This window comes from Anomaloglossus baeobatrachus, chromosome 11 (assembly GCF_048569485.1).
Source record: "Anomaloglossus baeobatrachus isolate aAnoBae1 chromosome 11, aAnoBae1.hap1, whole genome shotgun sequence".
Classification (NCBI taxonomy): domain Eukaryota; kingdom Metazoa; phylum Chordata; class Amphibia; order Anura; family Aromobatidae; genus Anomaloglossus; species Anomaloglossus baeobatrachus.
The window spans coordinates 13,083,420-13,098,815 of record NC_134363.1 but is presented as its reverse complement, the minus strand read 5'-3'; the positions used below and the strand labels follow the sequence as shown (position 1 = coordinate 13,098,815).

The 15,396-nt window shown below is 50.7% G+C and overlaps 1 long non-coding RNA gene across 1 annotated transcript in view; it reads left to right on the top strand.

The window, feature by feature from the left end:
- Nucleotides 1–4,618, top strand: part of LOC142256496 (uncharacterized) — a 114,795-nt gene extending 110,177 nt beyond the window's left edge. The window contains exon 3 of the long non-coding RNA XR_012727530.1: nt 3,091–4,618. This is a non-coding gene — a long non-coding RNA (uncharacterized LOC142256496). The remainder of the gene's footprint in view (nt 1–3,090) is intronic.
- Nucleotides 4,619–15,396: the final 10,778 nt, after the last annotated feature.

Here is a 15,396-nt window from a genome sequence, read left to right as displayed (position 1 = left end):
TCCATCCATCTCTATATCCATCCATCCATCTCTATATCCATCCATCCATCCATCTCTATATCCATCCATCCATCCATCTCTATATCCATCCATCCATCTCTATATCCCTCCATCCATCTCGATATCCATCCATCCATCTCGATATCCATCCATCCATCTCGATATCCATCCATCCATCCATCTCTATATCCTTCCATCCATCTCTATATCCCTCCATCCATCTCTATATCCCTCCATCCATCCATCTCTTTATCCCTCCATCCATCCATCTCTATATCCTTCCATCCATATCTATATCCCTCCATCCATCTCTATATCCCTCCATCCATCTCTATATCCCTCCATCCATCTCTATATCCTTCCATCCATATCTATATCCCTCCATCCATCTCTATATCCATCCATCCATCTCTATATCCATCCAACTCTCCATCTGTCCCTTCCTCATTCCATCCATCATTCCATCCATCTCTATATCTATCCATACATCTCTACATCCCTCCATCCATCTCTATATCCCTCCATCCATCTCTATATCCCTCCATCCATCCATCTCTATATCCTTCCATCCATCTCTATATCCCTCCATCCATCTCTATATCCCTCCATCCATCTCTATATCCCTCCATCCATCTCTATATCCCTCCATCCATCTCTATATCCCTCCATCCATCTCTATATCCATCCATCTCTATATCCATCCATCCATCTCTATATCCTTCCATCCATCCATCTCGATATCCATCCATCCATCTCGATATCCATCCATCCATCCATCCATCTCTATATCCTTCCATCCATCTCTATATCCCTCCATCCATCTCTATATCCCTCCATCCATCCATCTCTATATCCCTCCATCCATCCATCTCTATATCCCTCCATCCATCTCTACATCCCTCCATCCATCTCTATATCCATCCATCTCTATATCCCTCCATCCATCTCTATATCCCTCCATCCATCTCTATATCCTTCCATCCATATCTATATCCCTCCATCCATCTCTATATCCCTCCATCCATCTCTATATCCTCCATCCATCTCTATATCCCTCCATCCATCTCTATATCCCTCCATCCATCTCTATATCCATCCATCCATCTTTATATCCCTCCATCCATCTCTATATCCCTCCATCCATCTCTATATCCCTCCATCCATCTCTATATCCATCCATCCATCTTTATATCCATCCATCCATCTCTATATCCCTCCATCCATCCATCTCTATATCCCTCCATCCATCCATCTCTATATCCATCCATCCCTATATCCATCCATCCATCTCTATATCCATCCATCCATCTCTATATCCATCCATACATCTCTATATCCCTCTATCCATCTCTATATCCCTCCATCCATCTCTATATCCCTCCATCCATCTCTATATCCCTCCATCCATCCATCTCTATATCCCTCCATCAATCCATCTCTATATCCATCCATCCCTATATCCATCTCTATATCCATCCATCCATCTCTATATCCATCCATCCATCTCTATATCCCTCCATCCATCTCTATATCCCTCCATCCATCTCTATATCCCTCCATCCATCTCTATATCCCTCCATCCATATCTATATCCCTTCATCCATCTCTATATCCATCCATCCATATATCCATCCATCCATCCATCTCTATATCCATCCATCTCTATATCCATCCATCCATCTCTATATCCCTCCATCCATCTCTTTATCTATCCATCCATCTCTATATCCCTCCATCCATCCATCTCTATATCCATCCATCCATCTCTATATCCATCCATCTCTATATCCATCCATCCATCTCTATATCCCTCCATCCATCTCTATATCTATCCATCCATCTCTATATCTATCCATCCATCTCTATATCCCTCCATCCATCCATCTCTATATCCATCCAACTCTCCATCTGTCCCTTCCTCATTCCATCCATCATTCCATCCATCCATCCATCCATCATTCATTCCATCCATCATTCATTCTGTCCATCCATCCAAACATCCATCCATCCATCAATCCCTATATCTATCCATCATTCCATCCAGTATTCATTCCATCCAAACATCATTCCATCCAAACATCCATCCATCATTCATTCCATCCATCCAAACATCCATCCATAGATCCATCAATCCATCCATCCATCCCATTTATCTATTCATATATCATACCTTCATTATATACATTCATCATTTGATCCATCCATCTCTCCTATCCATCCATCCATCTATCCCTCCCTCATTCCATCCATCATCCATCCTTCCTCCCATCATCCATCTTTATATCCTTCCATCCATTATTCCATCCATCTATCAATCATCTGTCCCTTCCTATTTCCATCCATCCATCCATCACTGCATCCATACGTCTCTCCATCCTCCCTCCTTTCCATCCATCCCTCCATCCATCCCTCTCTCCATCATTCCATTCCTCCCTCCATCTACCTCTCCCTCCTCATTCCATCCATCCCTCCATCCATCCCTCCATCATTCCATTCCTCCCTCCCTCCATCTACCTCTCCCTCCTCATTCCATCCATCCATCCATCCTCCCTCCATCCATCCATCCATCCATCCATCCTCCCTCCATCCATCCCTGTAGTCAGGTTCTCTTTCAAGACTTCTGTTCGCTGACGTTGACCTGTCCAAGGCAAAGTTTCTTTGTTGCACTCCCCATTGGTAACCTGGACACAGACAGCCCCCCCCCACCCCCGCTCCACTCACCCATCTATACCCCTGTGCATTCTTCTATGTAATGTATCTATTAAAAAAAGCACAAAAAGTGTCAATGTCAGAGCTCGATAGCAAATTCCATGGAAAAAACCTGATTTATCTATTGGCCTGTGTGAACAGGCGGCAACGCTTCAGCTCCAGAGCTTCTGTAACTTGTCTGTATCTTCTCCTGATATTCTGTCCATTCCATATGTATCTAATCTCTCTATTCTCCATCTAATCCGTCTCCTTTAATATTTATTACCGATATTGTATCAATATTGACTTCTCTGGATCTCGTATTTCTCAATGAATCTTTCTGTATTTATCAATATTATGTATCTATTTTATCTATTTCATATCTCTCTGTCTTCTCTATAGATACAGTTGTCCATTGAAGTGTATGGTGATGATGGAGGGGGACCAGTAAGGAGGAAATCTTAGGTCCCATTTAGCAGAAGTCTGTGCTGCGGAGCTGTATCCCCCTCCCGTCCCCCCTATTCCGGAGATTTCCCGAACCGTCTAATCGTTGCGGAATAAAGTGTGACTTCGGTATTTTCACGTTCGCTGTCAGAAATCCCTGGAGTGTTAATTGCTAATGATTGATAGGCCTTTTGTGATGGGCGCGCAGTGTCTGGAGGACGAGGACAGTAAGTGCCGGTGATTGATGCCAATTGTTTGCTTCTCGAGGGGAAGCGGAAAAGAATAAAGGCTAGAGAAATGGGGGGAGAAGGAAGATGGAGGTGCACATGGGGGTTTAAAGAGAAGAAAAATGGCTAGCAACAGTGCCACCATTGTCCTCAGGTCAAGTGTGGTATTGCAGCTTCGCTCCATACAGTTTTTTTTTTTTGTAATGCAGTACCAGACACAACCTATAGTCAGGGGTGGCGCTGTTGATCTAATCCTGGATACACCATTTACATTGACAGCTTTGGAAGATTTAGGAGCAGTTTAACTCTATCTTTCCCTTTGATCATTTTGGGATTTATCGGTGACTTTTCCTTTTTTGGCATGTGGTATTCATAGATCCATAGATAGCCAACTATTTCTCGTATCTCTTATTGACAATATCAGTGGAGAGAAGGATTGAGGGATAAAGCATAGTGGACGTGGGATAGAAAGCTGGGGTTTAAAACGAAAAAAAAACGGCTGCTTTCTTCCAGCAACAGCGCCTCCACTGTCCTCAGGTCGTGAGGGGTATTGCAGCTCAGCTCCATTCAGCTCACTTATTTTAATGCAGTACCAGACACAACCTATAGTCATAGGGGTGGCGCTGTTGATCTGATCCCTTTACATTAACATCTAAGGAAGATTTATGGGCAACTTAACTCTATCTTTCCCTTTGACCATTTTGGGACTTATCGAAGTACTTTTTTCCTTTTTTTTTTTTTTTTGGCATATGGTATTTTCTGACATTCTGTGCACCAAATTCTGTAAAATCGGTGCAAAATTAAAAAAAAATAAATAAAAATACAACTTAAGTTGCAAATCCTTTAAAAAAAAAAAAAAAAAAAAGTCGAAAAAAATGCACCTCAGAAGGGGGTTTGAAGTGAGATTCCCCCCAAAAATAAGAATCTGCCTAGAACATTTGCATAATCAAAATTGTAGAGGAACAATAAAAAACGACAATAAACAAAAACAAGTGGCAGAAAAGATATAGACAATAAAGGGCAAAAAAAAGAGACAAAAAGTGACAAAACATAAAGGGAAAAAACTAAAGCAAAAAAAGACAAAGTAGCACAAAACATATAGACTATAAAGTGCAAAAACTAAAGCAAAAAAGACAAAAAGTGGCATAAAACATATAGACAATAAAGTGCAAAAACTAAAGCAAAAAAGACAAAGTGGCACAAAACAGAGACAATAAAGGGAAAAAACTAAAGCAAAAAAAAAGACAAAGTGGCACAAAACAAAGACAATAAAGTTCAAAAACTAAAGCAAAAAAGACAAAAAGTGGCATAAAACATAGACAATAAAGGGCAAAAACTAAAGCAAAAAGTGGCACAAACATACAGACAATAAAGGGCAAAAGCTAAAGCAAAAAAGACAAAAAGTGACACAAAACAGAGACAATAAAGGGAAAAAACTAAAGCAAAAAAAAGACAAAGTGGCATAAAACATACAGACAAAGGGCAAAAACTAAAGTAAAAAAAGACAAAAAGTGGCATAAAACATACAGACAATAAAGGGCAAAAACTAAAGCAATAAAGACAAAAAGTGGCACAAACATCTATATATATAATTGCCTTATTCTGTCTGTCTGTCTGTCTGTCTGTCATGCTCCAAAATTGTGTCCTTACGGTGACACAAAGCTGATTGGCCGCTGGGCTCGCCATGGCCCCGCCCCCCCACACGGATTGGCCGCTCACCCAGGCTGCGCCCCCACACGGATTGGCCAGCCGCTCGCCCAGGCTCCGCCCCCCCACAGATTGGCCTCTCGCCCCGGCACCCTGCAGGCATTGGCAATTCGGCCACGCCCCGCCCCCCTCACGCAATGCACGCTAGCTCTGGCCCCGCCCCCTCCCTCCCCCCGCGCATTCCCCGAACTGACACGGCTGTCACGGAGGTGAGTACTGTACTCCCCCCCCTCCCCCCCCTCCCCCCGCGCATTCCCCAAACTGACACGGCTGACACGGAGGTGAGTACTGTACTCCCCCTCCCCCCCCCCGGCCCCCGCTCGCACGGGAGTGGTGTGGATACGTTGGTAACCATGCTCGCATGGTTACAAGTGCATCAAGGTCCTGCTGCGGCGGAAGATCCACACGCACACATATAACAGCACACACACAAACATACACACACATCAGATCACACTCACTCTCACACACACCTCACACACACCTCACACACACCTCACACACACCTCACACACACCTCACATCGCATCCACACACTCACAGCATCCGGCGATATCGCTTGCTTCTCGGCCTCGATACTGTGCTGTTGTGACCTTCCAGGACCTGACGGAGGATCACATGGCCAGAGGCATGTGGTATCTCCGGATGTTGTGAGTGTGAGCGCGTATGTGCGATATCGTCAGTGTCTATGTGTGTGAGTGTATGCGATCGGGTGTGTGTGAGTGTATGCGATCGGGTGTGTGTGAGTGGATGCGATCGGGTGTGTGTGAGTGGATGTGATCGGGTGTGTGTGAGTGGATGCGATCGGGTGTGTGTGAGTGTATGCGATCGGGTGTGTGTGAGTGGATGCGATCGGGTGTGTGTGAGTGGATGCGATCGGGTGTGTGTGAGTGGATGCGATCGGGTGTGTGTGAGTGGATGTGATCGGGTGTGTGTGAGTGGATGCGATCGGGTGTGTGTGAGTGGATGCGATCGGGTGTGTGTGAGTGGATGCGATCGGGTGTGTGTGAGTGGATGCGATCGGGTGTGTGAGTGTCGGCAGAGGAGCACGGCGTGCTGGAGGAGGCTGGGAGCAGAGAGGCTGATCATGGGGAAGGCTGGGAGGGGGAGGCTGATGCTGGGGGAGACTGGGAGGGGAAGGCTGATGCTGAAGGAGGCTGGGAGGGGGAGGCTGGGAGGAAGGACGCTGGGAAGAGAGAGGCTGATCCTGGGGAAGGCTGGGAAGGGGAGGCTGATGCTGAGGGAGGCTGGAAGGAGAGAGGCTGATGCTGGGGGAGGCTGAAAGGAGAGAGGCTGAGGCTGGGAGGAGAGAGGCTGATGCTGGGGAAGGCTGATGCTGAGGGAGGCTGGGAGGGGAAAGCTGATGCTGGGGAAGGCTGGGAGGACGGAGGCTGGGAGGAGAGAGGCTGATCCTGGGGAAGGCTGGGAGAGGGAGGCTGATGCTGGGGGAGGCTGGAAGGAGAGAGGCTGATGCTGGGGGAGGCTGGAAGAAGAGAGGCTGATGCTGGGGGAGGCTGATGCTGGGGGAGGCTGGGAGGAGAGAGGCTGATGCTGGGGAAGGCTGGGAGGAGAGAGGCTGATGCTGGGGACAGAGAGGAGGGGCTGATGCTGGGAGGAGAGAGGCTGATGCTGGGATGAGAGAGGCTGATGCTGGGAGGAGAGAGGCTGATGCTGGGGGAGGCTGGGAGGGGGAGGCTGATGCTGGGGGAGGCTGGGACGAGGGAGGCTGATGCTGGTGGAGGCTGATGCTTGGGGAGGCTGATGCTGGGGGAGGCTGGAAGGAGAGAGGCTGATGCTGGTGGAGGCTGATGCTTGGGGAGGCTGATGCTGGGGGAGACTGGGAGGGGAAGGCTGATGCTGAGGGAGGCTGGGAGGGGGAGGCTGGGAGGAAGGAGGCTGGGAGGAGAGAGGCTGATCCTGGGGAAGGCTGGGAGAGGGAGGCTGATGCTGGGGGAGGCTGGAAGGAGAGAGGCTGATGCTGGGGGAGGCTGGAAGAAGAGAGGCTGATGCTGGGGGAGGCTGATGCTGGGGGAGGCTTGGAGGAGAGAGGCTGATGCTGGGGAAGGCTGGGAGGAGAGAGACTGATGCTGGGGACAGAGAGGAGGGGCTGATGCTGGGAGGAGAGAGGCTGATGCTGGGATGAGAGAGGCTGATGCTGGGAGGAGAGAGGCTGATGCTGGGGGAGGCTGGGAGGGGGAGGCTGATGCTGGGGGAGGCTGATGCTGGTGGAGGCTGATGCTTGGGGAGGCTGATGCTGGGGGAGGCTGGAAGGAGAGAGGCTGATGCTGGTGGAGGCTGATGCTTGGGGAGGCTGATGCTGGGGGAGACTGGGAGGGGAAGGCTGATGCTGAGTTAGGCTGGGAGGGGGAGGCTGGGAGGAAGGAGGCTGGGAGGAGAGAGGCTGATCCTGGGGAAGGCTGGGAACGGGAGGCTGATGCTGAGGGAGGCTGGAAGGAGAGAGGCTGATGCTGGGGGAGGCTGGAAGGAGAGAGGCTGATGCTGGTGGAGGCTGATGCTTGGGGAGGCTGATGTTTGGGGAGGCTGATGCTGGGGGAGGCTCGGAGCGGAAGGCTGATGCTGAGGGAGGCTGGGAGGAAGGAGGCTGGGAGGAGAGAGGCTGATCCTGGGGAAGGCTGGGAAGGGGAGGCTGATGCTGAGGGAGGCTGGAAGGAGAGAGGCTGATGCTGGGGGAGGCTGGAAGGAGAGAGGCTGAGGCTGGGAGGAGAGAGGCTGATGCTGGGGAAGGCTGATGCTGAGGGAGGCTGGGAGGGGAAAGCTGATGCTGGGGAAGGCTGGGAGGACGGAGGCTGGGAGGAGAGAGGCTGATCCTGGGGAAGGCTGGGAGAGGGAGGCTGATGCTGGAGGAGGCTGGAAGGAGAGAGGCTGATGCTGGCGGAGGCTGATGCTGGGGGAGGCTGGAAGGAGAGAGGCTGATGCTGGTGGAGGCTGATGCTTGGGGAGGCTGGGAGAGGGAGGCTGATGCTGAGGGATGCTGGGAGGAGGGAGGCTGGGAGAGGTAGGCTGAGAGAAGAGAGGCTGATGCTGGGGGAGGCTGATGCTGGGGGAGGCTGGGAGAGGGAGGCTGATGCTGGGGGAGGGTGGGAGGAAGGAGGCTGGGACGAGAGAGGCTGATGCTGGGGAAGGCTGGGAGGAGAGAGGCTGATGCTAGGGACAGAGAGGAGAGGCTGATGCTGGGAGGAGAGAGGCTGATGCTAGGATGAGAGAGGCTGATGCTGGGAGGAGAGAGGCTGATGCTGGGAGGAGAGAGGCTGATGCTGGGGGCAGAGAAGCTGATGCTGGGGGCAGAGAGGCTGATGCTGGTGCAGCATGGGGGATGGAGCACGATGGGGGGGTGCGCAGCATGGCGGATGGAGCACGTTTGGGAGTGCGCAGCATGGCGGATGGAGCACGTTTGGGAGTGCGCAGCATGGCGGATGGAGCACGTTTCGGAATGCGCAGCATGGGAGATGGAGCACGATGGGGGGTGCGCAGCATAGGGGATGGAGCACGATGGGGAGTGCGCTGCATGGGGGATGGAGCACGATGGGGAGTGCGCTGCATGGGGGATGGAGCACGTTTGGGAGTGCGCACCTCCCCCCAACACACACACACACACACGCGCGCGCACTGCACAACACACCACACACACACACACTGGGAACCACAAACAACTGCCCTACACAGACACCCACACACACAGACAACTCTGCACACACACAACACCCAACACACAAACACCGCGGCACACACAAATATACGCACATACCGCACAACACACACATTGCACAAAACATACCTACCCCCAAAACACACCACACACACACAAACCGCGCAACACACACACACAACGCTACAGACACACAGCGCTCCACAAACAACGCAACACACGCAACACACATACAACACCGCTCTCACCCCCGCCACACCCAGACAACACCCAGAACATGTACAGCCCCTACACAAACACTTGGTAACTACACACAACAACATCTATATATATATATATATAACAAAAATCATTCATGAACTACACAATACGTAAATTCTAGAATACCCGATGCGTAGAATCGGGCCACCTTCTAGTACAGACAATAAAGTGCAAAAACTAAAGCAAAAAAGACAAAAAGTGGCAGAAAACATAAAGTGCATAAACTAAAAAAGTGGAAATTGCTCCAAAAAAGGGGAGGAACAATAATAATAAAAAAGGACAAGGACCTTTCAATTCTTTGTATAGAAATATGTGTTCACATTCTGAAACCTCATCCATTAAATCTCACAAGGATTGTTACAATTGTATCCGGTCCAGACAAACATTGGGGAGAGGTTTCTGCTGCAGGAGAGACACTTGTAACAAACCCTCAGCTGTGAGCGGTGTATTATAAAAACACAATGTTTCTAGTCAGTGACAACAAACATTGATCTTGAGAATGAGTATATCAAGTCTTGATGGCACTTTATTTCCCTGTAGATTGCAAGCTCTTGGGATCAGGACTCCCCGTAATGTCCAATTTCCTATCTGGAGTACGTGAATTCCTCGTGTTTCTTAAAAGAGCAGAGCTCAGGTTACACATGGAGGTGCCCGCTCTGATTACGTCTCCTCTAGAGACGCTGGCATCAGGAGCAGATCGCCGAATTAATTAACAATTACTGGCATCTGTGCACAGAGAAGCACCAGGGAAATGGATCAAATCAGCGAGCGGAACTGCAGCAATCAGCAATATGGTGCCAAGATGAGGCTGACGGGCAGCGCCGCCATCTACGGATTCTGTATCTTTACAAAAGTGATTTCATCCACTCCCTTTAACTAGTGATGAGCGGGCACTACCATGCTCGGGTGCTCAGTACTGGTAACTAGTGATGAGCGGGCACTACCATGCTCAGGTGCTCAGTACTGGTAACTAGTGATGAGCGGGCACTACCATGCTCAGGTGCTCAGTACTCGTAACTAGTGATGAGCGGGCACTACCATGCTCGGGTGCTCAGTACTGGTAACTAGTGATGAGCGGGCACTACCATGCTCAGGTGCTCAGTACTCGTAACTAGTGATGAGCGGGCACTACCATGCTCGGGTGCTCTGTACTGGTAACTAGTGATGAGCAAGCACTACCATGCTCGGGTGCTCAGTACTGGTAACTAGTGATGAGCGGGCACTACCATGCTCAGGTGCTCAGTACTGGTAACTAGTGATGAGCGGGCACTACCATGCTCGGGTGCTCAGTACTGGTAACTAGTGATGAGCGGGCACTGCCATGCTCGGGTGCTCAGTACTGGTAACTAGTGATGAGCGGGCACTACCATGCTCGGGTGCTCAGTACTGGTAACTAGTGATGAGCGGGCACTACCATGCTCAGGTGCTCAGTACTGGTAACTAGTGATGAGCGGGCACTACCATGCTCGGGTGTTCAGTACTCGTAACTAGTGATGAGTGGGCACTACCATGCTCGGGTGCTTAGTACTGGTAACTAGTGATGAGCGGGCACTACCATGCTCAGGTACTTGGTACTGGTAACCAGTGATGAGAAGGCACTACCATGCTCGGGTGCTCAGTACTGGTAACTAGTGATGAGTGGGCACTACCATGCTCAGGTGCTCAGTACTGGTAACTAGTGATGAGCTGGCACTACCATGCTCGGGTGCTCAGTACTCGTAACTAGTGATGAGCGGGCACTACCATGCTCGGGTGCTCAGTACTCGTAACTAGTGATGAGCGGGCACTACCATGCTCGGGTGCTTAGTACTGGTAACTAGTGATGAGCGGGCACTACCATGCTCAGGTACTTGGTACTGGTAACCAGTGATGAGAAGGCACTACCATGCTCGGGTGCTCAGTACTGGTAACTAGTGATGAGTGGGCACTACCATGCTCAGGTGCTCAGTACTGGTAACTAGTGATGAGCGGGCACTGCCATGCTCGGGTGCTCAGTACTGGTAACTAGTGATGAGCGGGCACTACCATGCTCAGGTGCTCAGTACTCGTAACTAGTGATGAGCGGGCACTACCATGCTCGGGTGCTCAGTACTGGTAACTAGTGATGAGTGGGCACTGCCATGCTCAGGTGCTCAGTACTGGTAACTAGTGATGAGCGGGCACTACCATGCTCGGGTGCTCAGTACTGGTAACTAGTGATGAGCGGGCACTACCATGCTCGGGTGCTCAGTACTGGTAACTAGTGATGAGCGGGCACTACCATGCTCAGGTGCTCAGTACTGGTAACTAGTGATGAGTGGGCACTACCATGCTCGGGTGCTCAGTACTGGTAACTAGTGATGAGTGGGCACTGCCATGCTCGGGTGCTCAGTACTGGTAACTAGTGATGAGCGGGCACTACCATGCTCGGGTGCTCAGTACTGGTAACTAGTGATGAGTGGGCACTACCATGCTCGGGTGCTCAGTACTGGTAACTAGTGATGAGTGGGCACTACCATGCTCGGGTGCTCAGTACTGGTAACTAGTGATGAGCGGGCACTACCATGCTGAGGTACTTGGTACTGGTAACTAGTGATGAGCGGGCACTACCATGCTCGGGTGCTCAGTACTGGTAACTAGTGATGAGCCGGCACTACCATGCTCGGGTGCTCAGTACTGGTAACTAGTGATGAGCGGGCACTACCATGCTGAGGTACTTGGTACTGGTAACTAGTGATGAGCGGGCACTACCATGCTCGGGTGCTCAGTACTGGTAACTAGTGATGAGCGGGCACTACCATGCTCGGGTGCTCTGTACTGGTAACTAGTGATGAGCGGGCACTACCATGCTCAGGTGCTCAGTACTGGTATCTAGTGATGAGCGGGCACTACCATGCTCGGGTGCTCTGTACTGGTAACTAGTGATGAGCGGGCACTACCATGCTCGGGTGCTCTGTACTGGTAACTAGTGATGAGCGGGCACTACCATGCTCAGTACTGGTAACTAGTGATGAGCGGGCACTACCATGCTCAGGTGCTCAGTACTGGTAACTAGTGATGAGCGGGCACTACCATGCTCAGGTGCTCTGTACTGGTAACTAGTGATGAGCGGGCACTACCATGCTCGGGTGCTCAGTACTGGTAACTAGTGATGAGCGGGCACTACCATGCTCGGGTGCTCAGTACTGGTAGCTAGTGATGAGCGGGCACTACCATGCTCGGGGGCTCAGTACTGGTATCTAGTGATGAGTGGGCACTACCATGCTCAGGTGCTCAGTACTGGTATCTAGTGATGAGCGGGCACTACCATGCTCAGGTGCTCAGTACTGGTAACTAGTGATGAGCGGGCACTACCATGCTCGGGTGCTCAGTACTGGTAGCTAGTGATGAGTGGGCACTACTATGCTCGGGGGCTCAGTACTGGTATCTAGTGATGAGTGGGCACTACCATGCTCGGGGGCTCAGTACTGGTAACTAGTGATGAGCGGACACTACCATGCTCAGGTGCTCAGTACTGGTATCTAGTGATGAGCGGGCACTACCATGCTCAGGTGCTCAGTACTGGTAACTAGTGATGAGCGGGCACTACCATGCTCGGGTGCTCAGTACTGGTAGCTAGTGATGAGTGGGCACTACTATGCTCGGGGGCTCAGTACTGGTATCTAGTGATGAGTGGGCACTACCATGCTCGGGTGCTCAGTACTGGTAACTAGTGATGAGCGGGCACTACCATGCTCAGGTGCTCAGTACTGGTATCTAGTGATGAGCGGGCACTACCATGCTCAGGTGCTCAGTACTGGTATCTAGTGATGAGCGGGCACTACCATGCTCGGGTGCTCAGTACTCGTAACTAGTGATGAGTGGGCACTACCATGCTCAGGTGCTCAGTACTGGTATCTAGTGATGAGTGGGCACTACCATGCTCGGGTGCTCAGTACTGGTAACTAGTGATGAGCGGGCACTACCATGCTCAGGTGCTCAGTACTGGTAACTAGTGATGAGCGGGCACTACCATGCTCAGGTGCTCAGTACTGGTAACTAGTGATGAGCGGGCACTACCATGCTCGGGTGCTCAGTACTGGTAACTAGTGATGAGCGGACACTACCATGCTCAGGTGCATAGTACTGGTAACTAGTGATGAGCGGGCACTACCATGCTCGGGTGCTCAGTACTGGTAACTAGTGATGAGCGGGCACTACCATGCTCAGGTGCTCAGTACTGGTAACTAGTGATGAGCGGGCACTACCATGCTCGGGTGCTCAGTACCCGTATCTAGTGATGAGTTCTCCTGTAAGTAGAGGACACCCCGTTACATTGGATGATGGCGGGATTCTCAGACACTTGGTGTTAGCGGCTCCGGATCTTTGGCAATATTTTAATTTCTCATCTATTAGACGCATGTGAGTGGAACGTGGTCTGTAATTACCCCCTGGAATTCTGCGCCCGGCCCCCGCTTCTTGGCCGTATGACGAATCGGTGCCTCCATTATGGGCCCGGATGCGGCAGCGGAGTTGGATGAGATGGATAGTTAATATTTCATGCAAGTTGTGAGCACTGTAGGAAATGGTCCCGCGCCCGGGGGCAGGTCACAAATCTGAAATATTGTTTAATTAAATAGAAAAATTGAATTTTGCAGATGATTTACTCCCCATTAACCCCGTGATGCCCCCTGTCTATTTATAGGGAGGATCCAGTCTATCAGCGCCGGCCGGGGAAAGTCTGCAACTCGTGTAATGCGAGCGCTGGAAACGCGCGTCGTGTTCTGCTCCAAGATGGCTGTGCCTGGAAATCGGGGACAATTGTGCCAAAATGTGGCAAATGTGGTATTAATACTGGATTTGTAAATGTCCCCCCAGTGTGCACCATTGACAGTAAATGTCCCCCCCAGTGTGCACCATTGACAGTAAATGTCCCCCCCAGTGTGCACCATTGACAGTAAATCTCCCCCCAGTGTGCATCATTGACAGTAAATCTCCCCCCAGTGTGCACCATTGACAGTAAATCTCCCCTCCAGTGTGCACCATTGACAGTAAATCTCCCCCCAGTGTGCACCATTGACAGGAAATCTCCCCCCAGTGTGCACCATTGATAGTAAATCTCCCCTCCAGTGTGCACCATTGACAGGAAATGTCCCCCCCAGTGTGCACCATTGACAGTAAATCTCCCCCCAGTGTGCACCATTGACAGTAAATCTCCCCTCCAGTGTGCACCATTGACAGGAAATGTCCCCCCCCAGTGTGCACCATTGACAGTAAATGTCCCCCCCAGTGTGCCCCATTGATAGTAAATGTCACCCCAGTGTGCACCATTGATAGTAAATCTCCCCCCCCAGTGTGCACCATTGATAGTAAATGTCCCCCCAGTGTGCACCATTGACAGTAAATCTCCCCTCCAGTGTGCACCATTGATAGTAAATCTCCCCTCCAGTGTGCACCATTGATAGTAAATCTCCCCTCCAGTGTGCACCATTGATAGTAAATCTCCCCTCCAGTGTGCACCATTGATAGTAAATGTCCTCCCAGTGTGCACCATTGACAGTAAATGTCCCCCCAGTGTGCACCATTGACAGTAAATGTCCCCCCAGTGTGCACCATTGACAGTAAATCTCCCCTCCAGTGTGCACCATTGACAGTAAATCTCCCCTCCAGTGTGCACCATTGACAGTAAATGTCCCCCCAGTGTGCACCATTGACAGTAAATGTCCCCCCAGTGTGCACCATTGACAGTAAATGCCCCCCCCCAGTGTGCACCATTGACAGTAAATGCCCCCCCCCAGTGTGCACCATTGACAGTAAATCTCCCCTCCAGTGTGCACCATTGACAGTAAATGTCCCCCCAGTGTGCACCATTGACAGTAAATGTCCCCCCAGTGTGCACCATTGACAGTAAATGCCCCCCCCCAGTGTGCACCATTGACAGTAAATGCCCCCCCCCAGTGTGCACCATTGACAGTAAATGTCCCCCCCAGTGTGCACCATTGACAGTAAATGTCCCCCCAGTGTGCACCATTGACAGTAAATGCCCCCCCCAGTGTGCACCATTGACAGTAAATGTCCCCCCCAGTGTGCACCATTGACAGTAAATGTCCCCCCCAGTGTGCACCATTGACAGTAAATCTCCCCCCAGTGTGCACCATTGATAGTAAATGTCCCTCCCAGTGTGCACCATTGACAGTAAATGTCCCCCCCCAGTGTGCACCATTGACAGTAAATGTCCCCCCCAGTGTGCACCATTGACAGTAAATCTCCCCCCCAGTGTGCACCATTGATAGTAAATCTCCCCCCCAATGTGCACCATTGATAGTAAATCTCCCCCCCAGTGTGCACCATTGACAGTAAATCTCCCCCCCAGTGTTCCCCATTGATAGTAAATCTCCCCCCCAGTGTTCCCCATTGATAGTAAATCTCCCCTCCAGTGTTCCC